We start from the raw sequence: 13600 nt of genomic DNA on the forward strand, positions 1-13600 counted from the left end.
ACAGATATTGAACATGGTTCAGTCAGTTAAGCATCAGACTTTGGCTCAGGTCATGATCTCATCGTTCTTGAGTTGGTGCCCCACTTCAGGTAAGTGTGAGTCCTGTGACCTAAGCTGAAGTCAGACACTTAGCCACCCAGGGGCCACAAATATTTAGTAAATTGTATTGGAACTACTGGTTATCCAGAAATAAAAAGTGAAATTGGGTTCTTATCTCAACCATATAAAAAATTAATCAAACAGGGGCGCCTGGGTGGCTCACTCAGTTAAAAACGTCCGACTTCGGCTCAGGTCATGATCTCATGGTTAGTGAGTTCAAGCCCCACATCAGGCTCTGTGCTGACAGCTGGGAGCCTGGAGCCTGCTTCGGATTCTGTGTCTCCCTCTCTCTCTGCCCCTCCCCCACTCGTGTTCTGTCTCTCTCAAAAATAAAACAAAATTTAAAAAATTTTTTAAAATTAAATAGGACTTTAAAATTTAATACAAGACGGGGCACCTGGGTGGCTCGGTTGGTTAAGCGTCCGACTTTGGCTCAGGTTATGATCTCACGGTCCGTGAGTTCAAGCCCCGCGTCGGGCTCTGTGCTGACAGCTCAGAGCCTGGAGCCTGTTTCAGATTCTGTGTCTCCCTCTCTCTCTGCCCCTCCCCTGTTCATGCTCTGTCTCTCTCTGTCTCAAAAATAAATAAACGTTAAAAAAAAATTTTTTTTTTAATTTAATACAAGACTTTAAACTTTTAAAAATAATATATTATTTGCCTCAAAAAGTCTCAAAGAGAGAGAGAGAAAGGAAGAAAGAAAAGAATGAGGGGCGCCTGGGTTGCTCAGTCAGTTGGGTGTCTGACTTTGGCTCAGGTCATGATCTCACAGTTTGTGGGTTCGAGCCCTGGGTCAGCTCTGTACTGACAGTTCAGAGCCTGGAGCCTGCTTCAGATTCTGTGTCTCTGTCTCTCTCTGCCCCTCCCCCAATTCGTGCTCTGTCTCTGTTGCTCTCTCAAAAATAAACATTAAAAAAATTAAAAAGAAAAAAAGAAAAGAAACTGGGGTACCTGGAGCTAAGCATCTGACTCTTGATTTTGGCTTCAGTTATGATCTCACGGTTCGTGAGTTCAAGTTCCATGCCAGGCCCTGTGCTGATAGCAGGAAGCCTGCTTGGGATTCTGTCTCCCTCCTGCCCTCCCTGTCTCTAAAATACATAAACATTTTTAAAAATAACAATAATATAAAACTACTGTCAGAAAGAGAAGTTCATCCTAAATCTGAAAAACATTAAAAAATAAATAAGTAATTGAGTAGATTATAGCACAGGCAAAGAACTTCAAAGTGCTTATGAGTTAAAGGGGCAAGCATAATTGAAAAGGGTAATCAGCAGCCTTTATAACTTAGTTTCTGGAAAGAAAAAACTGCAAAGAGAGAAAAGAAAAGGCCTTTGGCAACTGGGTGGAGAAGGGGAGAAGAAAATAAGAGGACAGCAAGACAAGAGAATCACAAAATCAGAGCATTCATGATCCCTTCCATGCTCAAACAAAATACAACAAAACTCTACTATATCTTCCCATATCGACCTCTTCTACCTAGCCTGAAATCCTTTCACTGAAATCACATCTTGCAGTTAAACAACTACATCTAGAGAGAATTTAGCCAGATGATTACCATTAACATAAACAGAACACATAAGACTAGGAAAAGGTGGGCATATATTAAGGTGGGTTGTTTGATAAACGCGAGAACGTAGAACGCACTTTGGTACTTCTTGGACTCGCTGGATTAACACCTCCATGCCTGTTATGAGGTCAGATGCAGCCATGTGACTGAACTACTGGTGGGATGCAAATCTTAGGGAATGGGTGTTGCTTCCAGGCTTGGCCTGTAATAACCTCTTCCGGAGGAATTCTCATTTCCCAGTCACTCTCCTCCACCCTCTGCTGATGCAGAGGAACCCAGCAGCTTCTGAAGCCACATACTGAAGATGCCACAGCCACAAGATGGAGGAGTCTGGACCCCTGAATCATTGCTCAAAGGAGCACCACGTGGCAACGTGATATACCTGATTTAGACTCCACACAAGAGAAAAATAAACCTTCATCCTGTTCAAGTCATTATTTGTTTGGGATTTGCTTGGTAGAGCAACTAACAGTATTATAAGTAATAAAATATGCTGGCTCATTATTTCCTAGGGAGGCAGAAAAACTTTAATGATGTATGATATAGAAGAGGTATATGTCAATATGGGGGGTGGGGAGAAGAGTGGGAACAGAAATAGAATCTGAATGACAGAAAAATCGCCATGGATTCTGAACTCTGGTTAATGAGGAATTGAAGTGGGTGCCTGAAAGTGGACAGTCAAGACAGAGAGTATTTTAAGAGGAGAGGTGAAAGTTGTACAAAAAAGAAAAGAAAATATAATTGCTGTATAATAAAGCTTTACTACAAATAATACTGATCATAAAAATGTAAATTCTGAAAACTGACTTAAACAAAACTGAAATATAACTATACTAGAGAAATGGGATGTGGACAAATGAATGCGCAGGATGAAATAATATTTTAGAGGCACCTGGGTGGCTCAGTTGATTAAGTGTCTGACTCTTGGTCTCAGCTCAGGTCATGATCTCACGGTTCATGAGACTTGAGCCCCCCATCTCGGGCTCTGTGCTGACAGTGAAGAGCCTGCTTGAGATTCTCTCTCCCCCTCTCTCTTTCTCTCTGACCCTCCTACACTTGCTCTCTCTCAAAAAAATAAATTTAAAAAAAATAAAAAGCTCGTTTAAAAAATATTTTATCACTTTCATAATGATTAAAATTATTTTTTTTTTAATTTTTTTTTTAACTTTTTTTTAATTTATTTTTGAGACAGAGAGAGACAGAGCATGAACGGGGGAGGGTCACAGAGAGAGGGAGGCACAGAATCGGAAACAGGCTCCAGGCTCCGAGCCATCAGCCCAGAGCCTGACGCGGGGCTCGAACTCACGGACCGCGAGATCATGACCTGGCTGAAGTCGGACGCTTAACCGACTGCGCCACCCAGGCGCCCCATGATTAAAATTATTAATTTTATTATTGACTTTGGTTTTACTCGATAAATGTACACAAGAACCTATGAAGAAGACAATACTGTTATCCCATTTTATAGATAAAAATGGTTAAAATACATAAGGGCTCAGCAACCCGCCCAAGGTCACAAAGTTATTAAAGTGGTAGAAAGGCAGTATTAGAACCCAGGAGTCTTGACTCCAGAACCACATACCTGATCACTATGCTGATCTACCAGCACTAACTCTTAACCTACCATAGCAGAAAAACAAGATGTCTAAATATTTTCAAAATCAAGAAATCACAGAGAAATTTTATTTACAATACGAAGATAAGCAGGAAAAAAAGCTAAAAGGGTTGAAAGCCTTTGCCTCTGCAGAGTAGGATTAGTGTGAAGGACAGAAGGACTAGGGGAATGCTCTTAGTAACTATGTAAGAAGTATTACTTTGCTTTAAAAATCAGAACTTTCATTTTTAAAGAAAGAGATAATTAAGACAAACATTACATACATCATAATTTTGCATGAGTCTAGATTTTAAAAGTGGATCTAACACAAACTAACACAAGTGTCTTGTGTAATAGAACACTTCAAGGTGTAATTCAACTATACTATTTCTATTCTCACAGTATACAGACTATAGCTTATTACATTACCTACTCTAAAAGAACCACTATATTAAAATCAACTGAGAACATTTATTTATACTTACAAGATGCTTTTAGTTGAGAAAGTCACTGAAAAATCAGTTAGCCCTAGCAGAATGCAAGACAACTACTGTCTTTTTAAATTCGTTCCAAATATAATAAACTCCTTAAGATAAAAAAATTAATCACGTTCAACGCTCAACAACTACAACATAAATACCTTCTAATTTTCAAGTGTAAGTCATGTTAATGCTATACTTGGTGGGTCATCTTTTCTTTCTACCTAAGCTCACTTCCTGGGTGATCTCAAATAGCTTCATGACTTAAATACTAAATACCCCCTAATTTATCTCCTATACTGAACTTTTCCCTGAATTCTAAATTTAGATATCCACCTGTCTTCTGATATCTTCAGTAAAGAGGTATCTCAAAGTCAACAAGTAAAATGCATAAGGACAGGATTTTGGCAATTTGTGATACAATTATGTAAGAATTACTCTTTGAAATCCCACTTTTCAGAATCTACCTAAAAGTAGACCACAAAATTCACTGTGACACTATTTTAATAGTAAAAATTTTACAACAAAGCAATTTCTATTGCTAGGCAATTAGTTGAACAAACTATGGTTGTGTTCACATAATGAAGTACAATGAAGCCAGAAAAAAGACTGAGAGATCTATGTTCTTTCTGATTTAAATTTGACTCTAAGGTACACAGTTTTTTGTTTTTTTTTTTAACATTTATTTATTTTTGAGACAGAGAGAGACAGAGCATGAACGGGGAAGGGGCAGAGAGAGAGGGAGACACAGAATCGGAAGCAGGCTCCAGGCTCTGAGCCATCAGCCCAGAGCCCAACACGGGGCTCAAACTCACGGACCGTGAGATCATGACCTGAGCTGAAGTCAGACGCTTAACCGACTGAGCCACCCAGGCGCCCCTAAGGTACACAGTTTAAAGAAAAAGAAAAACAAGACACAAAACTACATATATAGTATTTCACCTTTTGTAAAAAGGAGAATATATATAATTCTTATTTGTTGATCTTATATATATTTCTTACATCTTATCATACATATGTCATATATTTTTCTTATCATATATAAACAACTAAACAAATCCAGAACTGGAACGTTTAAAAATCTACTACATTAGGCTCTTAAAAAGTATGCACAGCTGAAGCAAACACAGAAAATAAATATAATTTGGGGGGGGCACCTGGGTGGCTCAGTTGGTTAAACATCTGACTTTGGCTCAGATCACAATCTTGTGCTTTGTGAGTTCGAGCCCCATGTCAGGCTCTGGGTTGACAGCTCAGAACCTGGAGCCTGCTTCAGATTTTGTGTCTCCCTCTCTCTGTGCCCCTCCCCACTCATGCTCTGTCTCTGTCTCTCTCTCAAAAATAAACATTTAAAAAAAATTTTTTGAAGAAAAGAAATATAATTTTTGAATTTAGGTGGGGAGTCCGTGTGGGTTCACTACCCTATATCTTTTTGGTGTGTCTGAAATTTTTATTAATTAACAAAAGGGAAATATAATTCGAGATATATCAATACCTTTCAATGGCTTCCATTTCACTTACAAAATACCAAATACGTTCATGACCTGCAAGAGCCTACACAATCTAGTCCTCCATTACTTGTCTGGCTCTATCTATTCCTTTCCCTGCCATTCTTGTTACTGACCTTCTTTCTGTTCTTCAGGCAAGTCAAGAGCATTCCTACCTCAGGGTCTTCACACTTGTTCCTTCTGCCTGGAATGCTCTTCCTTTAGATAATGGCATGGCTTACTCCTTTCATTCCAGTCCCTATTCAGTTTCCATGGTCTCAAAAAGGCCTTCCCTGACCACCCTAAATGGCTGAAGAGGTTAAGCTGCAAGCCCAATTTCCTTTACCATGATTTATTTTTCTCCATTATCACTTCTCACTTCCTAAAATATGCTTTACTTATTCTCTACTTATTATCAGTCTCCCTCCTCTAGAAGGTAAGCTCCACGAGGGCAGCCCTTTCTGTATGTTCTCCTCTAGCACCTTTACCCAGCCTTGCACATACACATTAGGAAACTTTAAGAATACATCAGGAAAAACAAAACAAAACAAAACAAAAAAACAAAAAAAAAAAAAAAAAAGAATACATCAGTGATCATTACGTCTTATGAACCCTAACTTTCATTGCCCACATATATGCAGTGTAAACAGCACCTCTCTTTTGTGACTTGTCTCATTTACCCTGCTTATAGTAGCTCTTATTATATACAACTTTTAAAATTTAAAAATGGTAAAATTCATCAACCTTTTCCTTTAGAGATTGTACTTTCTGTGACTTGAGAATTTGTTTCCCACCCTGAAATCATATCATGATTTCAAATACTCTCTTAGAAGTTTTTAAGTTAATCTAAATAGTATTTCAGTTTATGACATGAAACACGGACCTACTTTTATTTTTTTCCATACGGATAACCAATTTTCCCAGCAAATCCATCTTTACTCTGACCTGTGATATCATCTTTCATGTAAACTAAGTTTCCCGTGTATAAGTATCTGCTTCTGTTCTGTCATGTCTCATTAGAGTATATGCCTTATCTGGGCCAATTCCATATAATTTTAATTACTGTAACTTTACAAGAAGCTCTGGATAACACTAGGGCAAGTCACCGAAGCAGAGATGGCTGCCAGCTACCGTCCATTCTCTCTCTCTCCTCTATCTAGATATGGAATCAACTTCCCAGATTTAGCTTGAATGGACACTTGGCAGAACTAGTCTCAGCTTCCCTTGTAGCTATGTATGGCCATGTGACTAAAATCTGGGCAATGACACGTGAGTAGAAGTCATTTGTTTGCAACTCTGGATCACATCCTTAAAGAGAGCGGCTTTCAAAAAAATAAACAAATAAATAAAAGAGCTACTTTCTCCCCTTCCGTTCTGGTGACTGAAGGTGGACATGGAACTTCAAACATGCCAAGGAACACAACACTTTAGGGCCCATCACAGGAAGACAGAAGCAGCTCAACAAGTAGAATCACCCACCTCTATCCTATCAGCTTAGCCTTTTCCATTAAAAGAGAAAAAACCTTTCTTGTTCAGTCACTTGATCTCTGATAAAGCAACCAAATGAATATTTTAATTAATATATACCCACCTCCCTACTATGTTCCTTTACTTCAAAGCTATCTTAGTTTATTCTTGGCTATGTACTCTGCCATATACATTTCAGAACTAACGTGTACATTCCCTGAAAATTCTTGTTGGGTTTTAGGTTAGAATTGCATTAAATTTATAGGTTAATTTGGAGAGTACTGCCAATTTAAACATACTGTATTTCTACCCATAAAAATTATTTATCTCTTTATTTACATATTTTCTTTTATGTCTGTAGATAAAGCATTTTATTTTCTCCGTAAGAGTCATACACATCTTTTGTTCAATCTGTTCCTGGCTATATTACAGTTATCACAATACTCTAAGAATCTTCTTTTATTGCATTTTCTAATTGTTTGTTGTCTATTATATATAAAAGTGTGCCTTATTTTTATATAGTGATCTTGTATTAATCAAATTTATGGAACTCTCTTAGTCTAGTAATTTGTTTATAGAGTCTCCTGGAGTCTCCTGGATTTTCTACGTAATCAATATCACCTATGAATAATATTAGCATTATCCCTTCCTTTTTAAACTTATACTTACTATTTCTTTGTCCTGGCTTACTGTACCAGCTAAGATCTCCAGTATGAGGCTGAGTAGCAACACTCATGCTTTTAATATTTCATCATTAAGTATTTGGTTTATTACCTATTTTTGACATATGTCATTTATTAGGTTAAAGAAGTTTTTTTATATTCTTAGTATAAAGGCTTTTATTACAAATGATAATATATTTTATCAAATGCTTTTCCTGCTTCTATTGAGATGCTCACATGACTAACATGGTAAACCTTATGAACAGATTCACATGCAACATTCTTGGGATGGTCCAACTTGTCATATGTTTGTATGTTTTCCTCAACCATTGCAGTATTTGTTTTGCTAACACTTACATTTAGATTTCTAACTAAGATTGGTATGTATTTCCCTCTCGTACTGTACTAACTCTGGTTTGGTATCAAGGTTATATTTTAGTCTCATTAAATAAATTGGGGGGGATGTTCCATTTCTTTCAGTCTCTGGAAGTTTTTATAAGATTGGGTCCTTTTTTCTTTGAAGACTGAATGGCAATTGCCTGAAAAAAAAACACTTATGATTAATTTAACTTTTCTATTAGTTTAAATTATATTGTTCTCTGAAATTGTCCATTTCATCTACAACTTCAAGTTTGTCATCAAAAAGTCGTGAATACTTTTAAGATTTTTTTAAAGCTCACTGGTAAGTGCAATTATACCCCTTTTATAAGCCTAACATTATGTACGTGTGGCTTCTGTATTTTGTCTTTAATTAACCATGCTAGAGACCTAGCTCATACCTTCCAAAGTACTGGCATTTTGGTTCTGTTGATCTTTACTGCATCGCCATCTTTGTAGTCATTCCTTCTTTCTACTTCTCTGAGCTTATGAGATAGCTCTAACTTCTTGCACTGAACGTCTTCTCATAAATTTTCATTCTCTTTTTTTTCTAACTTAAGCATATATGGCAGTGACTTTATTTTAACGGCTACAAACTCTTTGGCACTATCCCCATGAAGACTCTCCTCCCCTTGAACCCAGGCCGGCTTGTAACTGCTTATATGCCAACACAGTACAGCAGAAGTGACACCAAGTACCTCCTTCTAGGTAGATTAAAAAGTCACACAGTATCTACCTTACCTGTTAAGTATTGGCCACCATATGAGAAGTCTATGACTATGAATCTACAGCTCTAGTTTTCAGTTCCTGTTTTTTTTTAATGGCTTTATTGATACATAATTCACCGTAAATGCCAACCTTTTTAAGTGTACAAGCTTCAGTGGTTTGCAGCATATTTGCAGAGCTGTGCAACCATTACCACTGTCTCATTTCAGAGCATTTTCATCACCCCAAAAAGAAACTCTGTACCCCTCGGCAGTCACCCTCCATTCCCTCTTCCCCTCAGCCACCGGAAACCACTAATCTGCTTTCTGTCCCTATGGATTTGTTTATTCTGGACATTTCATATAAATAGAATCATATAATATGTGGCCTTTTATGTCTGCCTTCTTTCACTTAGCATGTTTTCAAGGTCTATCCACATTGTAGCATGCACCAATACCTTACTCCTGTCTATTGTTGAGTAATACTCCATGATATGGATATACCACATTTGGTTTATTCATTCATCACTTCACGGGTATTTAGGCTTTTTCCACTTGGGTTATTATGAATAATGATGCTATGACTATTACAATACAGGCTTTTGTATGAACATAAGTTTTCAAATCTCTTGATTACACACCTAGGAATAAAATTTCTGGGTCATCTGGTAACACTATGTTTGACTTTCTGAGGAAATGCCTAACTGTTTTCCAAAGTGGCTGCAGCAATTCACAATACCACCGGCCACATATGAAGTTCCGATTTCTCTACATCTTCATCAACACTTGTTATTGTCTTTTTTATTTTAGCCATCCTATGGGGGAGCGGAATGGTATCTCAACATGGTTTTGATTTTGCATTTCCCTGATGACCTTGTGTATTTTTTTTTCAATTTTTTTTTTAACGTTTATTTACTTTTGAGACAGAGAGAGACAGAGCATGAATGGGGGAGGGGCAGAGAGAGAGGGAGACACAGAATCCGAAACAGGCTCTAGGCTCTGAGCTGTCAGCACAGAGCCCGACACAGGGCTCGAACTCAGGGACTGCAAGATCATGACCTGAGCCGAAGTCGGACGCTTAGCCGACTTAGCCACCCAGGCGCCCCTGACCTTCTGTATTTTTAATACTGATGGTTCCCTAACTTTTATCTGGGCTTAAAAATGCATTTAATTTTTTTTTAATGTTTATATACTTTTGAGAGAGAGAGAGAGAGTGAGCAAGCATGTGTACCACGGAATGTAAGCAGCCCTGGACAGAAAAGATAAGGAAACAGATTCTCCCTTCAAGCCTCCTGAAGAAAAGCTTGACCTCAGCCCAGTGAAACTGACTTTGGACTTCTGGTCTCCCAAACGGTAAAAGAATAAGCTTGCGTTGTTTTAAGCCCCCAAAGTTGTGGTAATTTGTTACAGCGCTGTAGGAAACGAATACAGACTTTAGTACCTGGAAATGGGGTGCTGCTGTAACAAACGTGTAACGTGTGGTAGTGGCTTTGGAATTAGGTAACGGGGAGAAGTCTGAAGAATTATGAGCAGCATGACAGCAAAGGCCTAAATTGTCTTGAGAAATATTTATTGCCTTTTAATAGAAATATGGATTCTAATGATGATTCTGCTAGTGAAGACAGAAAAAAATAAGGACTGTAGTAGGAAAAAAAGCCTATACTGTCTTAGGTCTAGAACACCTAATCAGCCATAAAGTGACCACTGTAGAAACAAATGTTAAAGGTGCTGCTGGTGAGAGGTCAGAAGGAAAGGAAGAGCATGTTATTGGAAATGGGAGAAACAAGATCCTTGTGGCAGAGAGCTTGGCTAAATCGTGTCCTATAGTTACATGGAAATTACAACTTGTAAGCAATGAACTTGGATATTTAGCTAAGGAGATTTCAAAGAAAAGTGCTGAAAGGGGGCCTGCCGCTTATAGTAAACCTTGGGAGAAAACGGATAAATTGAGAGAACTTATAAGCAAAAAGGTGCCAGGCCTTCATGATTTGGAAAATCCTCAGCCTATCCAGATTGTAAATTATGCTAAAATTAAGTACTCAATGTCAAGAAAGCATGCTCTGGAGACAAAGCCAAGGGTGTAGCTAAACAACCTTTTGCCAGTGCCTCAAAATGAACAAATTCAGTGACACAGAGGGCTCTCCAGAGAGATTAGACTTATGACTCATGGATCTCCCCTGCCATCTCAGTAAAAGCCAAGTACGGAGATGGAATTATCCAGGAAAGAGCTGTGGAGAGGCATGTTGTCTAAAGGAACGAATCCCCATGACATAATGAGAAGACTCATGAGGTTTTTGAGAGTATATATAATCACTGCCAGCTTGAACTGAAAGGGTCAAGAAGACGAAATGAAAGACTAATGGCCTCCCCAAATCCTACAGGCAGAAAACCAGTGCAGACATATGCTACCTTCCGAGAAAAAGGAAGGATGACTCCAAGGGTACAGTCTTAAACCTAAAAGGTAGACAGCCTCAGACCTCAGGCTGAGTTTTATTTCCAGGCCACGAAACTTACAGGTTTTTCCCACTTGCATTTCAAAATTGCTTAGTACCAGTGACTCCTTTCCTCCTTCCATTCTCTCACTTTTGGGGTGGCAACGTCTATAACTGCTATCCTATGTCTCTTCCATCGCTGTATTTGGAGAGCAGGCAACTTGTTTGCTAGTTTCACAGGTCTGCAGATGGACAGGAATTTTAAGCCAGGATGGATCATACCCAGAGTTTCACCCATACCTGATACAAACGATTTTAGATGAGGAGTTAATGATATTTAGGTGATGTTTTGGACTTTGAGTTGATAATACAACATAAGGCTTTGTAGATCAGGGTAAGGCACTTTGATTTTATTCCAGGTATAATGGAAATCCACAAAAGTGGACATACATTTAAAACCTGATTTAATAAAAACCTGATATAGATTCAATACATGTAAACCTGATACATACATATAATATACGTACACACACACACACACACATACATACATACATATATTTTCTAAGTTTGCTTATTTGGAGAGAGAGAGCCTGCATGCAAGCAGGGGAGGGGCAGAGAGAGAGGGAGAGAGAGAATCCCGAGCAGGCTTCCTGCTGTCAGCACAGAACCCAACAGGGGTGGTGCTTGATCCCATGAACCACGAGATCATGACCTGAGCCAAAATCAAGAGTCAGATACTCAACTGACGGAGCCACCTGGGAGCCCCTAAACCTGATTTATACTTACATCATTGGTATGTACTGTAAGGAGATACGAGTAGAAGCAGGGAAACCTGTCAGAAAACTACTACGGTTGTGTAGACAAGAAAGATAGGAACCCAGGCTACAATGATAACAGCAGGATGGGAAAAAGAGGATGGTTTAAAATTCTGAAGGCAGAAATGGCAGAGCTGGCTAATATATTAAATGGGAAAGACAAAGTGAAATACGCAGCTATTCCTAAATTAGGACCTGAGCAACTGGATAGACTGTTTTTTTATTTGCTGAGATGGGGAAGACTGAGGAAGGTATGGACTCACGTGAGAAAACCAAGACTTGCATTTTCGACATGTCAAGTTGTTGTTCTGACGGACATCCAGATAGAAGTACCAAGTAAGTAGGGGATGTAAGACCGGGAGCTCAAGGACACCTTGGATGGATACATTTGTGTGGCATTTAAGAGAAAACTAAATAAAATCAAACAGAAGGAAAAGATGGAAAAATGAAGTAAGCCCAGGACCAAACTCTGATACATTCTGGTATTTGAAGGTCTGACAGAAGAAAGAAGCCAGAAAGGAGACAGACAGCCAAACAGGTAAAAAGAAGCTGAATATGTCATGAGAGATGCCATTTTACCAGAATCACTGATACTAATTACAATTATTCTACTTCATTTAACCTCCATATCCTCTACTCTATGAAAGTCCAGCTTAAAGTGCAAAAGCTTCAGCTCTGAGCATTAATTTTGAAATATTTAAATATTTATGGAACATCCATCCACTGAGATAGGGCACTGTACTGGATGTTGAGGACATACACAGAGATTGAGACACTTTTTTCATGACATGGCTGCTGTATAATTTTTCGAAATTTTAATCACATACTTAAAATTCCATAGGAAAGCAGGACGAAGTGAAAAAGCTGGACTATTATAATGGAGAGAAATCTGGGCAAAGCATTATGTGGACAGGAATCGAGACAGCAATAAAGAGTAAAAGAAGAACCATAATAAAAAGGTATGTTCAGACCATCATCTATCCCATCTGTTCTCTTCTCTGCACTGTAGCGTTAGGTTCCCACTGTAGTCACAAAAGACCCTCTGAGCCTTTATCTTCCTCTCTTCTAGCTGTCTCTATTCCTGTCTTGATCCTCATTTCACCTGACTCCAGCTTTAACAGCTTTTGATTCCAACTGCTTTGTACGGTGTCTTCTGCTGTCCCGCCAAATAAGTTCTGTGTTTTAAAAAGTTTTGGTGGGACAAGGTAATAACTGTAAAATTATTTACCACATCTTCAGAATTTCTGGGCTAATGTATTATAGAAGAAGATTTCAAAATGTTGACCTAGAGGAAGAAAACAATGTACACATTTGTCCCCTCTCTCTCTCTCATTTTAGGTAAGAAGTACAAATCAACAATGATGATAGCATGAACACCGTAATAAAAAAATTTGAGATTTCGGGGAATGGACTTCGATTTTCTCCTTTGTGTTACCAGAAGAAAGGTAATATAGATAAACTACACTTTAATCAAGGAAGGAGACTGTTTTTAAATGGACAGCAATCACAGGCAGTGACACACAAACCATAGCGTGACCACGTCAATAATGTTCACACAAATTCCCCTACAAAGGATTATAAATTGTTTTCAACTCTAAACAAGCTGAGGCTTTCAGACCTGTTGAAGACTTACTGAAAATATGCTCAATTTTCCTGGCATGCCAGGAAGACTCACCTAATACAAATACTGACACCGCCTCAAACCTCCTTAGGGTGAAATATTAGGGACAAAAGTGCTGCTAGTTGGCCAGACTCGGGAGGGCGAATTCAGTTTTTAAGAGAGATGTAAGAAAAATAAAGTCTCCCAAGCTTCAAAATAGAAAAGAGTATGGAATTTATAAGGATTTCCTCCCCTGACCTCCCCAGGTATACCTTTTCCTTTCCTCACAGCACGTCACCGATTTGGGATTACTCAT

General features: G+C 38.5%; 1 protein-coding gene across 3 annotated transcripts in view; it reads right to left on the reverse strand.

Annotated features, from left to right (window-relative positions):
* The window catches only part of SYT14 (synaptotagmin 14), a 245136-nt gene that overhangs the window by 216318 nt on the left and 15218 nt on the right, over window positions 1-13600 (reverse strand). The window lies entirely within an intron of this gene.

Source organism: Felis catus, chromosome F1 (assembly GCF_018350175.1).
Source record: "Felis catus isolate Fca126 chromosome F1, F.catus_Fca126_mat1.0, whole genome shotgun sequence".
NCBI lineage: Eukaryota > Metazoa > Chordata > Mammalia > Carnivora > Felidae > Felis > Felis catus.